Source organism: Hipposideros armiger, unplaced genomic scaffold (genome assembly GCF_001890085.2).
Source record: "Hipposideros armiger isolate ML-2016 unplaced genomic scaffold, ASM189008v1 scaffold_176, whole genome shotgun sequence".
Lineage (NCBI taxonomy): Eukaryota > Metazoa > Chordata > Mammalia > Chiroptera > Hipposideridae > Hipposideros > Hipposideros armiger.
In genome coordinates, this window is record NW_017731526.1 from 964,515 (window position 1) to 985,493 (window position 20,979).

The 20,979-nt window shown below is 40.7% G+C and overlaps 1 protein-coding gene across 12 annotated transcripts in view; it reads left to right on the forward strand.

The window, feature by feature from the left end:
* The window catches only part of ZBTB20 (zinc finger and BTB domain containing 20), a 769,723-nt gene that overhangs the window by 613,373 nt on the left and 135,371 nt on the right, over window positions 1–20,979 (forward strand). The gene's annotated exons all lie outside the window — the stretch shown is intronic.

A 20,979-nucleotide genomic window follows, 5' to 3' on the forward strand; every position in this document is an offset into this window, starting at 1 on the left:
TAGTGGCAATCACCTCATGATAAATAATCATTTTTTAATTTAAATAAATGATTCCTTCCAGCTGCTTCTCACTCTGGTGGGCACAACTGGCTCCTTATTCACACATTCTACCTTGCTCCACAGAGTCCTCACTCCGACACATTTCTTGTGTTGTAATCATTTGCACAAAAAAAGGGGGTTCCTGTGGCTCTTTGGCTTATGTGTGGCTTCTGCTAATATTCTTAGAAGCCAGTTAAGCATATTTAGGGGAGCAGAATCCTCCAAAGGAGGCCCAGGCTGAAGTCTAAAGTGACAGTTATTTGACAGAAAAGGGAGATTGATTAAACTCCCCAAAGACTGGTGCTGTGTGTAATGCATTTATACAGCAGGGGTGGGTCCTCCCTGCCCCTGACAGGTCTTGTTATTCCTTATTCTCGGTGTTGACAGAGTGGGTCTGTCAATGCTTTGGAGGGTGTTGATGTGCATGCTTCTGGCCACCACTGCATGTCTCTGCAGCCCTACCCCAGTTACCTAGCACTGCATATTTCTAGTCCTCTGCCTGGCAAGTCATTTCTGTTACAGGTCTTTGTGTAAAAACAGTTCACAGAATAGCTCTGTGTTAGACAAGGCATTAATCCTCACATCACCGGGGATGAGTCAGCACAGTGCACTCCTGCCCGCACGGCTCAGCTATTATGACGTCAGCACTGTAGGGCGAGCCTCAGACACAAGCAGTACAGGGGACCAGAGACCTGTGTGACAGATTAGAAATCAAGGGGGAGACCTTTGAGGCAAAAAATATAATTGAAACACTGTCTCTGGCTCATAGGAAAATGCGAAATTGAGTCTGTGCTACATCAGCCATCAATCGAGCAGCTTCTAGAGAGATCCTAGTTTTTAACCAGAGAGGAGGCTGGGAGAGTGACCTGTAATGAGCTGATAGCCCATTCATGGACCCACTAACCTTGTCCCACCCCCGGGCCATGCTCACTGGAATTGTTCCAAATCCTGAGGCTGCCTTTATTTCAAGGGTAACAAGGCCTGTGACAGTCCTGCTGTCCTCAAGTGCCCTACAGACACAGCTGATGGCTCCAGAGGCGGTGCCCCAGATGCCCATTAAAGGGAAAAGAAAGGCTCCTTGGGAACAGATCTCCCCAATACTTCTTCAATGGCCTCCTCCAGACAGATGCAGAATGCTGCCTGTTCGGCCTTCTTTCCTTGGCACTGCATTTAGTCCAAAGTCCCAGACTGGATTTGACGCAGATTTCAATAGGAGCTGAGTAGCTTCCAGATGTTCCCCCCAAGAGTTTTCCATTCTATGGCTCTTTAACAGAAACAAAAAGGAGCTTTCCATCGCCTGCTCTGCTACCTTGAAGCACGTGTCACAGACTTGCCCTATTTAGGAAACCAGGTTCTTATAAGTTAGACCTCTCTACTATTCAGACTCTGATTCACTCTCAGGACAATACCTTTCAATATTGAAAACTGAGTGTTGAAAACACTGAAAATCCACTGCTTTAATGACATTCTCTGTTAACAAGACAGTCCTCCATCATACCATCTAGGCCTTACACTTACTGTCACCCATTAGAATGTACCTCACTTCTGGGATCTTCTGCCTTCATTAGATTGCTAAGAGGCTCCTGCCGTGGTTATCGGAGCTAATACTACTGCTTGGCTTAGTTTTGGTTCATTATCAAGCACAGCTCTTTATTCAGTTTTCAGTCAACACCCATTTAAGGAAAGCCAGTCACTATGCTTGGTACCTGGAACTCCAAGATAAATAAGAAGCACTCCCTGTTGTTAAGAATCTGACAGCCTGGTAGGGGAGATAAACAGTAAACAAAGGCTGCACCATGTGATTGATAGGCGCTGGAATGGAGGTACATAGACAGTGTAGGGAGGGGAAGGAGAAGGGAGTGCCCACCTCCACCTATAGAAGTACCCAGGCTGGGCAGTTTACTAGGCGAACGTAGAGGAGGGGAAAGCAAATGGGGGTCCTACTCATGTAAAGAAGCAAAAGCATTTGCAAATCCGGGAGGTGTTGAGCAGCAGCCAGATGCAGAGGATAGTAGTTAGTGTGGCCGGAGCATGGTGGTGGGAGAGGAGCCTGAGAGATGAAGCTGGAGAGGGGCAGGCGGCAGGTAGGTCACCGAGGGCCTGGTATGCTGTGCACCGGAGTGAGTTTGGACTTGACGCTGCAGACTTGATGAGGCTTTGACGTTTTAACCAGATTTGTGTTTTAGAAAAAGAGCGCTCTGGTGGTGGTAGAGATGGCTGCCTGAGAAAAGCGAGACCAGGTCAAGGGTGAACCCCAAGGGTGCAGTAGGGGTGGGAGTGGAGAGGAGAGGCCATTTGGTAGTGTTGGCATTGACATGGACGTTGCATAATGTGGGCACATCTTGGCCCAGTGCACAGTCCTTGCCTCCTATGAGAAAGGCCAATGCATTGTGTGGGGCCAAATTTCAGACCAAAGTACACCTTCATGGGCACTTCATCAGAGACCTCAATTTCAATCTGACCTCACTCTGAGCTGCTGCCGACTGGTCTCCAAAGATAAGGGTCTCTCTCTCACACTCACTTGGGGGAGGAACTGGTAGATAAGGAGAAGGGATTCCCAGTGTCCTGCTTTTCTCTTCTTTCGGCCTAAAAATGAAATCATTTCCTAAGAATGTCCCCCTAACGTCAATTAATGCCCCAATTTTCTATCATTTTCCCATTGCTGCCTGTTTCTAAGCAGAAATTTCAAACCATTGAGCTGAATTCCAACTTATGCACAGCCGGGTGTTGAAACAATTCAGTATATTCATCCCTTTTTTCTGAATTAGAGTTCACCATAAGCGTGCTTTTCTCTTGTTCACTTTGGGCTGCCAGGACAATTTAAAGGAAAATTTCAACAGCTTCTGTTTCATGTACCATGTTCTCTTTTGCAAATGGGAGTACATGCGTGGGTCTGTTTAAATCTTCTCTCTGTTGCTTCCTGAAGAAAGGTTTGAGAAGATGGGTAAGACAAGGCATAGGGACCTATTGAAAGCCCAGGTCTCTTCAGTGACCTGAGTGCAGAATGTAGGCTGGTAATCAGATGGTCAATTATGTGTTTGTCAAAACACAGTGGGCCGCATTCCAGACTGCCAGCTTTGGAGGCCCAGCTTCTGCCAACCAAATGTCATCTGGGAACATGCAACGCTGGGCACTGTGAAGGAGTTTGAAATAGACCATGCCACAGCCAACCGACTGCCAGTCTTATAGCACCAATATGGCATGCACAGCCGGGCCCCATGTTTCAGAGCTCAGGAATTCACTGTACTAAATTCAAGAGGTCAGATGGGTTCATTTTTTCAAAGCCTATGTTCTCTGCTTTGAACATTGTGACTTGCTCCTCAGCAATTTCCAAGGGATTTTTTCCAGTCACATCTCTGTGGAAACCACTCTTTTTGTGATGGTTATAAGAGCCTTGCAAATGTCCCAGAGGAGAGAGAAAAAAAAATAAACTTGCTCTGACAATGACTGTGATGCTGACAGAGGGATTCCAACTCTTAGGAAATTACATTAAAGGTTCATAGCTTTCAAAATATCAGGAACCACCTTGGCAACTTATAAAAAGCAGAAGGGCTTTGCCTATTTTATAAAGTGATTTGCATATACCTGCATAAATAATGTCCCCACCTGTACTTTTATGCATTTAGGTTGAATAAATTAAATTCAGTGATCTTTAAAATATTCACTGTCTTTCATGGCTCAGATACCATTTTCAGGACCCTTCCTCCTCATGTTTTTTTCCTGTGGTAGTAGTGGCTTTTTTTACTTTTTTCTCAATCTTTCCACTAATTCGGAGAATCAAAACACTCTGTAGATCAGTCTACCACAGCCAGGAGCACTGCCTTCCTCTGCTTACACTTCTCTTAGCTTTCTACCTAAGACCACGAGTTCCATATGCTTTTCATAAAGGAAAGTGGCAGAGCATATTACTAAGATGAAAACACAGCACAAGATAGGATTAAGCTCCACTACCTGTAGGTATATCCAGACTTGCATGGATACACATCTCAGGGACACACTCATATTAACCTTTCCTTTATTTGGCCACTGCCACCACCCCTTCAGGACCATCCAGCCACTAAGCCATTGTAACTCGGGCCTTCAAATCAAAGCCTGGTCAGTATGCCAGCCTCAAGGACAATCATCCCATAAGATATTATTAAGCACTTACTATATACAAAGAGTTACGATCAGTGGGAAGTTAAACCATAAATCTAGGTCAAAGCCCTTGCTTGCTCTTAAGGAAGTTAAAATAGAATTAGGAAAAGAAGTTATACCTTTGAGTGTTCCATATGCATATAAGACAATAAATGACAATTCCAAAAGGAACGATACAGTCCAGTAAGTACTATAGGATTTTATTCATGTAAGAGAGCCTTGAGGGCTGGAAAGAGTCGTGTAAAATGTGATTTAGCTGGGTCTTCAGAAATGGCTAGAATGTAAAAAAGATGAAGAGTACAAAATACAAACCTAAGTGTTGGAATCTTTGAGGGAGTCCAATAGATAGCACTGCTCAAATTCTAAACCCACTGAAAAGTAAGATAAAAGAACTGATAGCTGGGGAACCAACATTTTTTATAAAGACCAGGTTGAAGGATGTAGCTTAATTTGAGTAATAAAATGGGCTTGCTGGCTCATTTCCCTTCAATCTAAACCTTGGAAAAGCCCTCCCAAGGGAAAATTTGGATCTGCATAAAAGCAACTGTTTTCCAGGTCACTAACTCCAACTAGTCTAAGTAGGAAAGGAAGGAGAAAGAGGCTAAATTCTTGCACTTGTAAACTTTGATAGATCGGTTCCACCTGAGAAAACATGGACCAAGTGCTGTCTCACCAACAGCATGATTTGCCTCCATGGGGAAACAGAAGGAATGAGACAAGAGGCTACGTGTGTTTAGAAAACTTCCTTCTGGAAACGAGGAGTGGGGAAGAGGCATTCCTACCAACCCTAAGACCCACAGGCTGGAGAACAAGATGACGAAGTATTGAGTGAGATGAAAATGGGGACCAAAGCCAAGAGGCCAAACAAGGCTCTTATTTATCTAAGGGGACATATCTAGGGTTAGAACCAGTAGTCATAGCATTATCAAAGTTCTAAACTGAGGGTTCCTTTTCAGACTTTCAGAGTTACCAGAATCAGAACTCCAGGGAATTGGCAAGAAAGGAAGATAATGGACTAAAACCTAGTTGGGGGGAAAAATACAAAAACCCTTATCTTTTGTAAAACGAATAATGACAATAAGAAATAACATTTTTTGAGTGCTTGCCTTGCATTAGGGACTGGACAAAATAATTTTAATGGCTACCTGATTTAACTTTTAAAACTACTCTTGTTAAGTAGATGCTGTTATAATCCTAATTTTGAAGATGAAACAGAGATTTAGTATGTTTGAGTAATTTTCCCAAGAACACCTAGGGAGTAATAGAGATAGAACTTGAATCTAAGACTGTCTTAAAAGCCTTGTCCAAATTACATTAAACACAAAATAGGTGTCTACTAAATGCTGAAGATATATAATGGTGAGCAAAACAGAAATGATCTGTGTCCTACTAAAGCTTACAGTCTGGGGGATGGGAAACAAATATTCATCAAATGGTCACACAAAAGAACTTATAAACTGTGCTTACTGCTGTGAAATAAAAGTGCCAGATGCTCTAAGAGCAAATATAAGGGGGGAATCTAAGCGAGTCTGGAAGTTTAGGAGACTTTCCCTGAGGAAGTGACATTTGAGCTAACATCTGAAGGTGAAAAACAAGAAGTGAGATTGGGTGGTGGAAGAGGTTTCCAGGCATAGGGAACATGCGGGTGAAGGCCCTGAACTTAGCTGGATAGAGAAAATGAGGTGAAAAGCAACCCAGGTTGAGGTTGAAGAGATATATGGGGCTTGATGATGTGGGGATCTTTGCAGGCTGTGTTAGGGACTTTCCTCAGGACGATGGGAAAGCTAACTTAAGAAGGAATGTGGCGTGATCCATTTTGTATTCTAAAAAGATATGCTACTCTTGGACACTTATCCCAGACAGATGGAAACATATCCACACAAAAACCTGTACACCAGTGCTCATAGCAGCTTTATTCATAATAGCCCCAAACCGGAAACAATCCAGATTACCTTTGATGAGTGAATGGTTCAACAAACAGGAATACGTATGGAATACGTCTCAGCACTAAAAAGTAAGGAACTCTAGTTACATACAACAACTTGGATTAACCACAAAGGTATCACACTGAGTAAAAAAAGCCAGTCTTGATATTATATACTGTATGATTCCATTTATATAAGCAGTCTCGAAATGACAAAATTAGACATATGGCGAACAGATTCATGGTTGACAGAGGTTAGGGAGTTGGGCAGAGACGGAGCTGACTGTGGCTATAAAAGGGTAGTAAGAAATATTCTTATGATGGAACTGTTTTATATCTGTGGTGGTAGTCACATAAATCTACACACACACACACACACACACACACACACACACACACGTGCATGTAAAACTGGTGAAATCTGAATAAGGTGAATGGACTGTACCAATGTCAGTTTTCTGGTCGTGATAGTGTACTATAGTTATACAGGATATTACTATTGAACAAAACTGGGGAAAGGGTATACCTGATCTCCTTGTATTATCTCTTATAACTGCATGTTATACTACAATAATCTTGAAATTGAAAGTTAAACAAAATAGACCCAGCGAGCTTCGTTGTGGTGAGTGGTTTGGAAGGAGGCTGTTGCAGTGGGTCAGACGAGCGCCGACCAGGGTAGTGACAGTGGGAACGGAGGAAAATCAATGGAACTGAGAAGCAGGTCAGAAGTAAAATACACAGGCTTTTCTTGTGGGTTGAATGTGGAAAATGAAGGCGAATGACATGGCAACAGTGACTACTGGCTGCACGTTTATGAAACTATATGGAGGATGGTGCCATTCACAGTTTTATGAAACACCAAGGAGGACAGGGGTGGAGGCAGGACTATGAGATCTTTTTTGAGATGCAGAGTATGAGGTGCTTTTAATAAAGATAAGTAAGCACATTGAGTTGGCAGTCGGATACCTACAACTGGAATTCAGAAGTGAAAGTGAGGGCGGATGAAGCTGTTGGCATGGATGATACTGCCTAGGGCAGGGTTAGACTGAGAAGAAGTCCCACACTGGAACTTGAAAACCTGGCTGTTTTATCAGCTGGTAGAGAAATATGAGGCCGTGAAATACCCTCAGAAGGAACAGCTAAAGAGGTAGCAGGACAATCAGGAAACACCGGCACAGAACCCAAGAGAAGGGAGTGTTTCAAAGAGCATGGTCAGTAGTGAGAAGTGCCACTGAGAGGGCAAATAAGCTAAGGACTGAAAAGTATGCATTTAATACTATATTCATATGGAAGCTACAGTTGGTCTTCGCAAAAGCTATGCTGTTGAAAGTGGTAGAAGTAGTCACCTGTTTACACTGGGGTGAGGAAAGAGGGAGAGATGAAGAAATAGAGAAACAAATGTGGATAACTCTTAGAAGTTTTATTGTAAAGGAAAGGAAAATGAGCTAGTGTGATATCGTGGGGAGGGGAGAGTGAAGTCGAAAGAAAGTTTGGGAAAAATGGAAACACTGGCGTTTACGTATGTTCATGGTTAGTAGAGAGGAGAGGCTCAGTGTACAGGACAGAGAAGAGATAGGGCGAGCATAAGTGGACGGGTAAAAGGAGCGACAACTCGTCTATTGTTACGTGAAACAAGGAAAGGATAAGGCGAGATGCAAGCCATGTGTACATTTGGTGCTGAGAGGTTAAGAGGTTTCCCCAGTGGTGACTCTTAGGGAGCAAGGTCCTGCTAAGAATACATGGAGAGGAGATTTGAGAAAAGTAGAGGTTGAAAATGCTTCCTGGTACAAATGGGACAGCAAGTTGACCAGAGAAGCACAGAAGGGTTCTCCTTGACAGGGTGGAAGTCCTGGGTGTGTCTGGTGGGTTAATATTGAAAACCTGTCTGCCTTGTGTCATGGTATCCAGTAGTTCAGTGACCAAGGTAGACGCTCAGGGGAAATGTGTATTTGAGTTCAAATTAGGATGGGTTTTTGCCAGTATGTGTGAAAAGACGTTAGGGCTTTTAGCTTCTTTTTGCTTCCAGCTGAGGCCAGAATGAAAGGGCAGTAAATGGGCTCAGTTTAATTCTCCAAGTCTCTGGTGAGCACCAACGTTGCACCAGGCACAGTGTCTAGTGCAGAAAAGTCAGAGGGGAATAAGGCGCCATCTCTGACCTGAAGGAGCTCATAGTCTAGGGAACTTTGAAGGCTGCCATTTTGTCCAAAAGGCCGGGAACAGGTGATTATTAAACCTTTGCCAAAAGACACAGAGACCCTTGTTCTTCCATTCCTTTTTTTTTTTTTCTTGTGCCTACTCCTTCCTCCCGTCCTGGCATTACCCAGTTATTTTCATGCTTTCTCAAAAAATATTTGCTGTCTGCCTTTTTGCTAAGCCTCTGATATGCATCATATACATAAGTGATAACTGATTTCTTCATCATCGTTTTGCTAAAATATGATCATTTAGGAATAATTAGATAACGTACTGGAAGTGTAGTATTGGTACTGTGTAAATTTTCTCTAAATTTGAAGAGCTTCCATCTAACTATACAGAAAAACTATTTATTTGAAAGAGGGACAGGGAGAAGAAGACTGAGTAGGTAAGAGCGAGGAAGGGAAAGAAGGGAAAGAAAGCTAATCATCTGTAGACCTTATGTAGCAGCACATCCTTGTTATTCAGAGGAACCCCCATTTGAAATGAATGGATGAGTCTCTATTTCTAATGGTGGCCTGTATCATCAGCCTCCAGAAAGAGCTTTCAGAGCTGGAGACATTACAGAGTAATATAGATTAATTAAATTCCAGCTCCTAGCAACCTAACACAAGATGTGGAGAACACCTGAAGAATGTGGAAATTCCCAATTTCCAATAGCAGTGGGATTCTTTACTCAGATTTGTTCTAAGCATTATAAAATGGTGGCTTAGAAAGAGGTGATGGCAATACTGGCTTTCTTTTATTGCAACACATTCCCTTCTGCTGGATTAGGAAATTATAGCAAGGCCATTTGACTCACAACTAAATTGCAGATTCATCTGGGGTGAAATTTGGCAGCTGTTGAGCAAAGCAGCTGTATTTTTTTAAATTTATTTCTTTCATGATTCTATAATCCACATTTATTATAAAATATTAAGGAAGTACAGGGTGAGAAGAAAACATCCATAATCCCACTACACAAAAACAACTGCGACTAACAATTTTTTAGATCACTTTCTAGCCTCTTCTCTGAATTTTACCATAATTGAGTATACATTGTATCTATATAGTTGTATCCTATTTTTTCACTAAATATTATATAATTACCTCCCAGCATAATTGCATACTTTTAATAAATACCACCATAATGTCTGAATAATTTTCTATTATGTAAAACCCCCAAAATGTACCTAACTGTGCCCTAGATATATATATTTGGGTTATTTCTAATATTTGAGCTTTAAAGTCCTTTAAGGTAAGAACTACAATGCATCACCTGAATTGTCAGACTTGGAGGAAAATTGAGGCAGGCAGTAATGTCACCCATTAAGGGAATAGTCAGGCAATGATGTCAGCCTATTAAGAGGATTACTCATTGCTAATGATTATGAAGCTCATATTTGAATTTTTAAGGAATTGTCGCAGAGCGCATCTAGACCATTTTTCCCAAAAAACTAAAAGTTCCAATTTTTATTTCTATAAAATATACATTTAGCTTTGTTTGAATTTTTTACGATGATATATAAAGAAGGTAAAGTTCATTCAAAAATCTAACCACCCAGAGATAACCACTAACACTGTGGGAAATACCTTTCCATGCATATCTATTTATCCGTCTCTTTCTTTCTCTCTTTGTCATTCTCTTTCCAAAATGAAAGGGAAATCTACTTGCTGTTTTGTAACCTGCTTTTTCAGTCAACATTGTATAGGCGTTTCCGGTTTAATGAATGTAGATCTATGTTATCTTTTTGACGGTTACATTGTACTCCGGTGTATGAGTAATTAATTGAATCAGTCACTGGTAGACATTTAAGTTATTTGGATTTTTTTTTTCTAACCACACAATGCCACAGTAACTATATTTATACACATATGCATTTTTTAAATAGACTTGCCTAATTATCTCCGTAGGTAGTGGAACTGACAAAATTAAATGTATCCATTGCTGAACAGCCCTCCAGTAAAATTGTATCAATGCATCCCTCCACCCACAAAGAAAAAAGCTTACCCATTTCTGCGCATCTTCACAAATTCTGTAATTTTCCATTGTAATGTTTGCCGTATAAGTGAAGTTTTCATATTGGAAATAGGAGATGCTTTTGCTAAGCATAAAACCAAAGTCTGAAAATGTAAAGAAAAATATTAAATTTTATCACATGAAAACAAATCACTATCGTAGAAAATATCTTTTAAAAACTGGGAAATACATTTGTTACATCATCCTAATATTTTAAGAGTGGTTGTAAATCAACAATGAAAAGGTGATTAACACAATAAAAATTTGGAAAGGGCCAGTAAGCAGTCTAACACGGGTTTCGTTGTTTAGTTTCATTCATTGCAAAGGCAGTGTTCCCCTCAAGCGCTGCTTCCTAAACTCTAATAGCAACACCCACCCTCACTGCCCTCTTGGGGAGTGGTGTGGGAAACAAAGCACCAATCAGGGGACATGCAGAGTTTCCGGTTTGCGGGGGGTGGGGGTGGGGTTAGCACTTCTCCTGGATATATATGTTTATTTGGCATCACCATACCCCAAAGGGGCAGGCTAGTTGTTCACTCACGTGAATGTAAAAATGACCTTCTGAGCTCTGCCATCAGACTCCAGAATCAGTGGATGATTGGGAAGGGAGAAGTACACACTGGCAACATTGCCTGATCCGTGTCTCCAGGGCAGAATTGACACTCCTTCTACCAGGCGTAGCTAGAGATTTCTAGATGTTCTCGTAAACAAAGTGTTAGAGGCCATGTCATCGGTGTCCCCCACCTTTCCCTCTCTCCCTGACTCCCATGTGTATTACTACATACTTCATGAAATGGAATATTTGCAGCAACTTCAGGGAAAGTGAAAGACACTGGAGAGGTAGAACTGCCACATGGGCAGCGTCAGTCCCTGCCTCCACCATACAGACCATGACAGGTGACAGGGCGTCTTCCCTGCATTTGGGGACAGGGAGTATCTGGGTTCTGGAAGGGACCCCTGAGCATTTAAGAGGGGCAGGAGTTGTACAAAGCTGTTCTGAGTGGTAATTGAAGCATTCCTCAGCACTACAAGTTCATTTGCAGATGATAAGGGATGGTGTGTGCTCTGGGGCATTCTCTCTCCCTCCCTGGTGGAAAACTGTGTGTACTTAGGTTGTGTGTGTCCAGAAAGCGAGCAGAAGACAGACGAAATATGTCAAAGATGATATGAGAGCCCTTTAGGCCAACCACAAGCTGGGGAGAGTGGTAGGAACCAAGCCTAGCAAACGGCTTGCTCTCCACCTGAGCAGCTGAACTCCCCAAGAGATGTGAGGACGTGGTTCGAGCCAGGCTCAGTGCCGCCCACAGAGCTTACAGGTCATGTGGCCAGCTCAGAGGATCAGGTCTCAGTGCTCAATGTCCGGCTTTCTTAATGATGCTCTTAGAAAACTTCTCATATCATACACCTGCCTCCATAGCATAGCCTGTACTCAGAGGTGGGATAATGATTAATGTAATGATGATTAATGTCGAATGTTATTAATTAGCATTATAAGTGTTTCTCATGTCCTTTCTTACCCTTTTCTTTTCTTCCCCAAACATGGTTGCCTGTTCAAAGCTGGGGAGATGTGTGTGTGTGTGTGTGTGTGTGTGTGTGTGTATCTTCATCATATACACACACACAGTATATACATACATATGCTGTATACCCAACCTGCTTATTCAAAGAGTCTTTCTACTAGGGCACTGGCAGAGGCATCTTGGACAAGAGGTCTTCTTAGTGATAAAATTAGGATTTCTTTCTTTCATTAGATTCTTCTTTCATGCACTCTTTCTCCAGCCTCTGTCATTCCTCATTCCTCCCAGCATGGGGCTATTGGAGCATTCAGGCATACCTACCTTATCCAGAAAATCACCTTCAGATATTTACTTAGCATGGGCCATCTTACCTCTTAACACTTTGGTAGGCTAACGTGGATTCCACCTTTACTTCCTCTCTGTTCATATATAGGCTTTTTGGTACATGATAAATAATTATCACCTGTTAATTTGAAATTAAGCCTTTATTTTGGGTGAGAGAAGCATGTGTCTCATGACAGAAATTGAGGAAAAAGTGCACGTGCATCCATTAACAATGTGCTTGAGTGTGTCTGGTCCTTACAAGCTGGTCAAGGATGCAGAAGAGGAATGATAAAAAATCCCCACTTAGAACCATTTCCCAGGATTTTTCCCCTGCTCTTTTCCATCATCACTGTGCCTTCATACTGTCCCCTCCATTGATTTTTCACCAGTAGGTTCCACATGCTTCTCAACCAGTTTTACAACAGTAGTTTTTAGTAAAGACTAGGAAGAATCTTAATACTATGTGTTTTTCCCCAAAATGCAGGAAATATCGTTTCACAGAGTATCCAAACACTATCTGTTTACTTATGAAGAATCCATTTTTTCATCATCTTATCACCACCAATCATTAACATCACTCATGTAGAACAGATACAGAGGCCAGCACCTCACAATGTTCACCACTCCTCCCAACTCTCTGATATACCTAGGAAAAGAGTTTCGGAAATGTACACTAACATCCAAAAAAACACTCCAGAGATCTGAGTCTTGGTGCAGGAAGCCAAGAGAAATCTTACTGGCCACTATTATTTGGACTTGTTCCTTTTTACACAAACAACAAAGAACTATAACCCCAACACGTTGAAGAATTCCTTTGGAGCCATTTTGGTGTTGGATTCTGGTTTATTTCATTTTAGAAAATAGGGGCTTATAGTTAAATCCCAGATAAATGCTTTTACATGATAAGAAATGAATGTATCATTTTTGGTTGTTGTGATAAAATGATCTTTCATGAAGTGCAGCATCCGACACGCACCTCTACCCTAGTAACAACCAAAAGATGGAGGCCTTCTTTAGAAAGGGAGAGGAGCATTATGGGAAGCCCCCCCGAAAGGGATGCAGACTTTGAAACTGGAAGGGATGCAACTAAAAGCCAGGAAAACAAGACGAGAGCTGTGTTCACATTAACAGCACCAGTTACCCTAAAATGAGTTAAGCTTTAGTTAAGATGGAATCCAAAACACGTACTCTAGCTATTCATCCATTTCTAGGACTGTGCACGGTTTAGTTTCTTCTCTTAGCAAAATTCAAAATAATGTGATCTAAGAAGAAAGATTTCCCCACACTGCAGTCAGGTTATTTCATGGGAACATGAAATATTTTCATGGGAACATGTACACCCCTTGGAAGACCACACTGACTGTGGACCAGCTGAAGATCCAGGGAAAATAGACCGCATGACCCAGAGGCACAGAGTCAGGGCCAGCTGTGGACATGATGCATCTTCACCATCTTCCAAAAACTGCCCCACGTCAGCCATTGATTTCCTTTCTCAATAATAGGCATTGGAAAACTTACAGATCAAAGTTCTTTTCAAGGCCTGAGCTATTGATGCATTTATACAGAGATTATTTCTAGGTCAGCCACAGTTACCTCTGTCTGTGGCTCAGGACCGCAGAGCAGCCCCACACTGGACCATAGGCCCACACATGTGCACGTGCACGCACAGCCTGTGGGGCTGGGCTTTCCCCCTGCCTATGCGATGCGTTACAAATTTGTTTTTAATGGGGCCTGTCTGCATCCCAACAGAAATATTCCTGGGGCTCTCTGACTCCCACAGCCCTTGCTGGGTGCACATTTAATATGTTTTAGCTTTACTGCCTGAAGATGGAATCAGGGACATCTACCTGCACATGACAGTGCTTTGGCTCTCGCAGCTGCAGAGCTTAATGTATGTATCAGTAATGAAAATCTTAATTAAGAAAGCTGCATCATTGTCCACGAACACTCATTTTTCTCCCCCTGCACAGCCCTTTGTGTATTGCAGTATATACCTGGTCCAGACAGACAGAGCCCTCGAAGAGCTTGTCTGGCAGATCTTCTCTTGATTATTAACTGCTAGTGAATGACAAAGTCTCGCTCTCCTTTTGTCTTGAATCTGAGGCTTGGAACAGCAGAGCACACAATGTACTGGAGGGTTTGTTTGTGTTTTTTTTTTTAAAACTTGCTTTTATTACGTTGGTGGGTTTAAAAATCCGACAGTGTTGATCAAAACTAATTTAGGTAACTTAGAGTTGCCAAAACACTAGCAGATGCATATGTACACATATACTCTCAGAGCAATATAACTTTTCCATATAGAAACAATGCACAAACAGAAAAAGAGACCATAGTCAGCTGTCTGCCCCATGTTTCTGGTGCCTTTGGCCTCCAGTGTTTGTGGCCTGCCATATCCCTACTTAGGTGACCTTAGCAGTTACTTCTTTCCTGGCGCCGATGTGCACATGCCCGTTTGTCATTTGTGCAGAGAGTAAGAAGCTTTGGAAGATGGGATCAATTTAGGCAGACAAATAACTATGCCCTAGACTTCGGGCAGTGAGCACACAATGCAATATACAGATGATGTGTTAGAGAATTGTACACATGAAGCTTATATAATCTTGTTAACTAATGTCACCCCAATAAATTTAATTAAAAAGAAGGGTTTTTAAAAAACAGATAATTATGTGTATGAAACAGTGTCCAGCTGTAATATTTTAATCATGCCCAAGTCATAAGTCCCAAAATAAAAAGTTAATTCATTTGAAATTCCAGAATAGAAGGACTGTCCACCTAAATAAGGCCTAGTGATAAATATTTAGGACCTGTCTGCTTAGTATACATACACTATCCTCATTAAGAGGGGAGCAGACAGGCTGTCTCGGGGTACTGATGTCCCTGTTTATTCACTCTACTTCTTAGAACGTCACATGTTTTAGCTCATTTGTTTTAAAAATCACTGTCAAGTAGGTAACGGTCAGTTTTCTGCCTATCTGTAGCTTGAGAAAATTTGTATAAATATTCTCCATGTGTCATGTAAGGCGTGAGGAAAACTTTATTATGGAAACATTATTTTGTAATATTCTAACATTAAAATCTTATGGTTGCACTCAACATTTTTAATTACGCTTAAATATGGAAAGTAAATAAAAATAGACTTACAGTTTTATACTATAACTATAATAAGAGGTTCAAAGAGATGCTGTCAGGGCTCTTGGTTGCTAGATAAGAAACACTGTGAACAGGTTGTTTTACTCTGGAAGAATTTCCTTTTCAAGAGCCATCTGGCCAACCCTGCCATAAATCCTAAAGCAGCAGTGAAGTATTGCAGGTATACAGTATAAGGCATATAGTCGTCTATCAATAAATGTTTGGAGAATGCATAAATGAATACATTATGAATGACTAATGGAAAGAATGAACTTTGTTGGTCTTTCAAAGACTGAATCAGAAGATCGGGTACTTTTCTAAATTTTGCAAAGCCCTTGATTAGAAATTTGAAGTGTGCTGGATTTCTAGACGTGGTCTCCAACTTCCATTTTATTGTTTGCCATAAAACACTCAGAAGAACTATGAAGAATCTTAAGATTTAATGTGGATAGACCAATTACTTTCTACCTCTGAAACACACATACACACACGAACCTGCATGTGTGTGTGTGTGTGTGTGTGTGTATCCATGTATGTATGAAAGCAATCACTGGATCACAATGTAAAACAAACTTCTTACAGTGAGTCATGAATAAAAATGTTTGAAAACCTCAAAAAAAGGCAGGGAGGAGGCTATAGATCAAGATAGTAACTTCTCCCATTAGCGTATCTATAGTTTGCTTAAAATTGAGGCGTGACTAGGCCCATTAAAAATGGCAGACTGTGTGGGAGTGGAATCAAGGGAATTGTAATAGATATGTATGATACTGGGGGGAAGTGGGGCGGCGGATTGGGGGAGGGGGTTGTCACTTCAAGGGGTAAAAAGTATAACTATTGCACTGTGTTGTACAGCTGAAACTAATTCTAAAAAATGTGTATTTCATATAAAAAATAATTAAAAGAAAAAAAAATGGCAGACGGCAGGCCCTCAGATGATTTACCCTCATCTCTGCCTCTCTGCTGTGACCTCAGTGTGTTTCCTCATCGTTTTTGTGCTGGAAATACTGTATGTTGTATCACCTTTGTCCCAGTGAACGGCTGAGGACTCAAGCAGGTTTAGGGCCAAGCAGTGCCACGCAACTGGAGTAAAAAGGTCTTTCAAAAGTGTGCCAGCTGACGGTGAAGATGCTCTTCAGTTCAAACCTGGTCACGCTTTGCTCATCCACCAGCAGTGCTAAAAGTGACCCTGTCAGCAAACCCGTGCCTCAGTGGTCCTCCAAAACATCACGTTTATGTGAATGCCTAATGAGATGTTCATGAAACAATGTGCAGTTTGTTATATTTCAATGCCCCTGACTTCCTTATTTCAAAAGCAAGTACCTTTAAACATAGTAATAACATTTCTCTATATGCAAACCTCTGTACATAAAAAGGTTTACATTTTAAAACAAACATGTTTTTGAGTTTTATCCAAATTCAAAAAAAGCAGCTGAAACATTTAACAGCTGAAAAACACTTTCTCCTTGCTGAGAAAACTTAAACCTTGCTAGGCTTTATGCAACTTAAAAAAATAAAAAAATAAAAAATCACTTCTGTGCTGAGAACTAGCATGAGAAATCTCAGCATGAAAGGTTGTTGGATTTTTTTTTTCTTCATAGAGCTAAAGCCAATCATTGGTTTTACAATGATGCCACAATATGCATAGGCTTTGTCAGGAACAAATATAATTTCAAGGGCATTTTCAACAAAAAATTGGGGGCAAATGATAAGGGCTGCTTAAGCAGCGATCTAGGGCCTGAACGCAAAGGTTGAGGACATCATTGTACCATCAAGGTCTAGAAACGCTTCTAACCCCGAGCTGGTGGTTACTGTTTGGAAAGCCTAAGGGTATTTGCTTATTATTGTCTCACTCAATCCTTCCTTAGCCCTCAGCCTAGAGGATCTCACAGGGAAGCGCTGCTCTGTGATGCTGTGCTGGACTTTGTTTTCTATTTGTTTCAGCACTTCAATAAATGGTCTGTTACCCGCCATTATAACCTGCATGCCTTTGCTGAGCAGCTTCTCAAATCAAAACAAATGATGTGGCTGTGTTTCTAGAAAGCAGAACCATTTTCAAGATAGTATGGAATTGGACACACACATAGCTATGTCCATGCAATCACATGTTTATACTGAACACATATGTTCAGGCATATTTGGGAAAATAAGACGAAAGAAAATAGACTGGACAGGGTAGCTATGGAATTACAGCTTATTCTAACATTTGCAGCCCATGCTCCTAACACTGTGCATATGCAGAAGGGACTTTAGAAAGAAGGCCCACGTTCAGTCATGTTCTTCTTAATATTCGCCTGGGCATAGAGGACACAAAGTTATTTTTTAAATGTCACACTGACTTTTAGAGTGTCATACCCTGTGTAGTATCTTAGGGGGCCATGGATGGGAGAAGAGATAGCATAAGTCTATTATTTGCAGGGTACTTTTTGAGAGAAACAAGTCCTTCCTTGAAGACAGGCTTAGATATTTCAAGACCTCCTCAGAAAAATTTTTCAGCACCTTCTGTGCTCCAAATTGAGGCAGTTTGCATCATGTTTCAGTATAACTGAGTAACAGGATGGCAAATTCCCTGCTTTCTTATTCACCAAAATCCAAAATAGAACTCACAAAACTCCCTCTTTCAAACCCCCCACCACACAAAAACACCCCACTGTGGCCCCCCAGGGAGGAACAGACCAAAAAAGGCCACAAAAATAAAACAGTAAATAGAGCCAGCCCTGAAAGACAAATTCCCAGCTGAAACTGGAGCACTTTGCTCAGTATTGCGAGCTTGCTAGAGCTGGCACATTTTTTATAATACAGATGCATGAACGGGCTGTCTGAGACAGAGTATCCTCCTTTGGTGTTTCTTGTCTTGAGTATATTGCACAGGAGTAGCCTCCCCAGACCCAGAATAAAAGACTTAATTTGCCATCTGACTTTTTTTTTTTAATTGTGTCCTTCTGCGTCTTAATTTTTCAAGTTTGTAAAAAAGCACCTTTTTCAGACATTCACAGTATTTTCCAAACTCTGACTTTCACTGTCTGTGTCTTTCACATGCACACATATGCACACACATTTACAGACGGCATGTTTAAAGTGAAATATGTAAATATAGACCACTTAATAGGTTTTCTAAATGGTGTGCATGTGTGTGTGTGGTTGACAATGAGTTATTTTACGGTGGACATAAGATAAACAAACCAATGGGAAATTATTGTTTAAAACCAGGATGGATGGAAAAGATATATGCAGCCCTATGACCACTGCAGCATTACCTACAATAGCCAAGATATGAAAGCAACCCAGGTGTCCATCGATGTGGTAAAGAGATGTGGTATATATGCAATGGAATGTTACTCAGCTATAAAAAAGGATGAAATCCTGCCATTTGCATCAACATGGGTGGACCTAGAGGCTGTTATGCTAAGTGAAATATGTCAGACTGAGAAAGACAAATACTGTATGATTTTACTTAAATGTGGAATTTTAAAAAAAATGAATAAACAAAACAAAAGAGAAACAGATGCATAGATACAGAGAATAAGCTGATGGTTGCCAAAGGGGAGGAAGATGGAAGTATGGGGGAAATAATAAATAAAACCAGAATGGATATTAATTTTTTGGACCGTGATGTAGGCATTCTGAAAGGGCAGGGTTTTTTTTGGAGTACCCCATATTCCTCTCTAAAATTACTTTCTAGAATAACTTTTTTTAAATGAATAAAGTAAAAAGGAAAGAAAAATATGCTCCAGCCAGAGGTCCAGTTGAACTTTCAAAATTGGGCCAAAATTTTGTCCAGAATTCAAATGTGGCCCCTGAAGGATAAAGATGAGAGACGCTGAGGTCTGTGCAACAGAGGACAAGACCAGAAGCCACTTCTAATGGCTCAGGGATGAATTCCAGTGGTCCAGGCCTGTGCTTGACAACAGGTCCTGCGTGTTCCTGTTCTTTGGGCCACGTTAATTAATCTTTGAGCCTCGATTTTCTTAGCTATAAAATAAGAATCACAATAGTAATTACTTCAAGAACTCTTGTGCAGATTAAATGAGATACTACATGTGAACCATGGAGCCCAATGTCAGCCGCATGGAAAATGCTCCGTAATGGTAGTTATTCACCTAAATTATTGGAGCACTGGCAGTATCTCTGGAACAGGTGCCCTACCTGGAGATGGAGATGAGGCACACTCTGGTGTGTTATTTCTGGCATGTTTCTCAATTTATACATCTTGATCTTTCATAACCACAGCACAAATAAACTGTGCAGCCAGCATGTTGTTTTTTTCATGGTACTATGTACTGCCCACTAGCAGTGTACCAGGCCCTGTGGAAGGCTTCTGATACATATCATCTCTTACAATCTTACAGCCGCCTTGAGGTTACCATGACTATACTCCTTTTTCACACGAGGGCAGTGAAGCTGGCAGGCGTCCACAGCTTGTCTGGTTACACAACTAGGTAGTAACAGAGTCAGACTTTGAACCAGGCAGCGAGTACTAAGCACTAAGAAAATAATTACAAATAAACAGAAACCCTGTACACACGTTTGTCATGGATAAATGTATATATATTGAAAAGGTTAAAAATATATATAATTTTTTACTTTTCACTACAGATATTTCACACATACATAAAAGTAGCAAGAATATCATAGTAAACCCTCACTCCGCTTCCACAATGATCACTTACGACAAAGCTTGTTAGACATAACTATATTATAAAACTGGAAATAAGCTATATGTTCAGCTCTAGGGGACTGCGTAAGTATATTATGACATATCCACTAAACTGAATTTTTGAACCATTACAATGTTTATGAAGAGCTAATAACAACCTGGACTGTTTATTGCCACATGTTAATTGAAAGCAGCATACATAATTATACATATTGTATAATCACCACAATCTTTTTAAATCATAGATTGTGGATCTTAAAAATCTAAGATTTGTAAGATTTTTTGTCATTTACTTTCTTTCCTAAAAGTCCTAAATTGTACATCATGAGCATATTTTATTTTTAATAATAAAACTATCTCCCTAATATTCAGAAAAATATGTAGGTGTACTCATGTGTAAGGAGAGAGAGCTTATTTAGCTGACTTCACTATGGAAATCAGTTTGTGCAACAGAATGTGACATGTAACACAGGTTTATCTCCTCTTAACGATCAAATTGTTCTTTATTTTATTAATATTAAGTTTTGATGTATTGTGTCTTAAATTTACATGCAAATCTAGCTTTCTTCTAATATGTTTACCATAATTTAAACTTTCTAAACGAGTCAGGGTCATCATCTTAAACAACAATTGTATTATGTTTCTACTGATGGGGATGTGGAAGTACAAAAATAATGCCTTATATTTGAATATTGTTTTGTGGTTTCCACGCAGTTTGTTATGGGATTAACCATTGGTCCTTAGTCTATAACATTGTTTGCTTCTGTGCTTATTTACCCACAGACTGCTATAATATTTTTAGTTCCCATGTCTTCTTTTTATAGTTTTTATTTATCTTCTTTAGCTATCAAGTTACGTCTCGTTGTACAAGCCTCTAAGATCCTCACTCCTTCTCTAATGTACTACTTCTAATCCGCTTTGGACTAGAAAAACAACCAACAGTTGTGTAGGTTGCATACAAAGACCGTGCAAATATTGGTGAGCCGTGTGCTGTGTACTCAGCACCAGAGCACACATAGACAAACAAGACACCAATCCTACCCTCAAAGCAGCTTTAATCTAG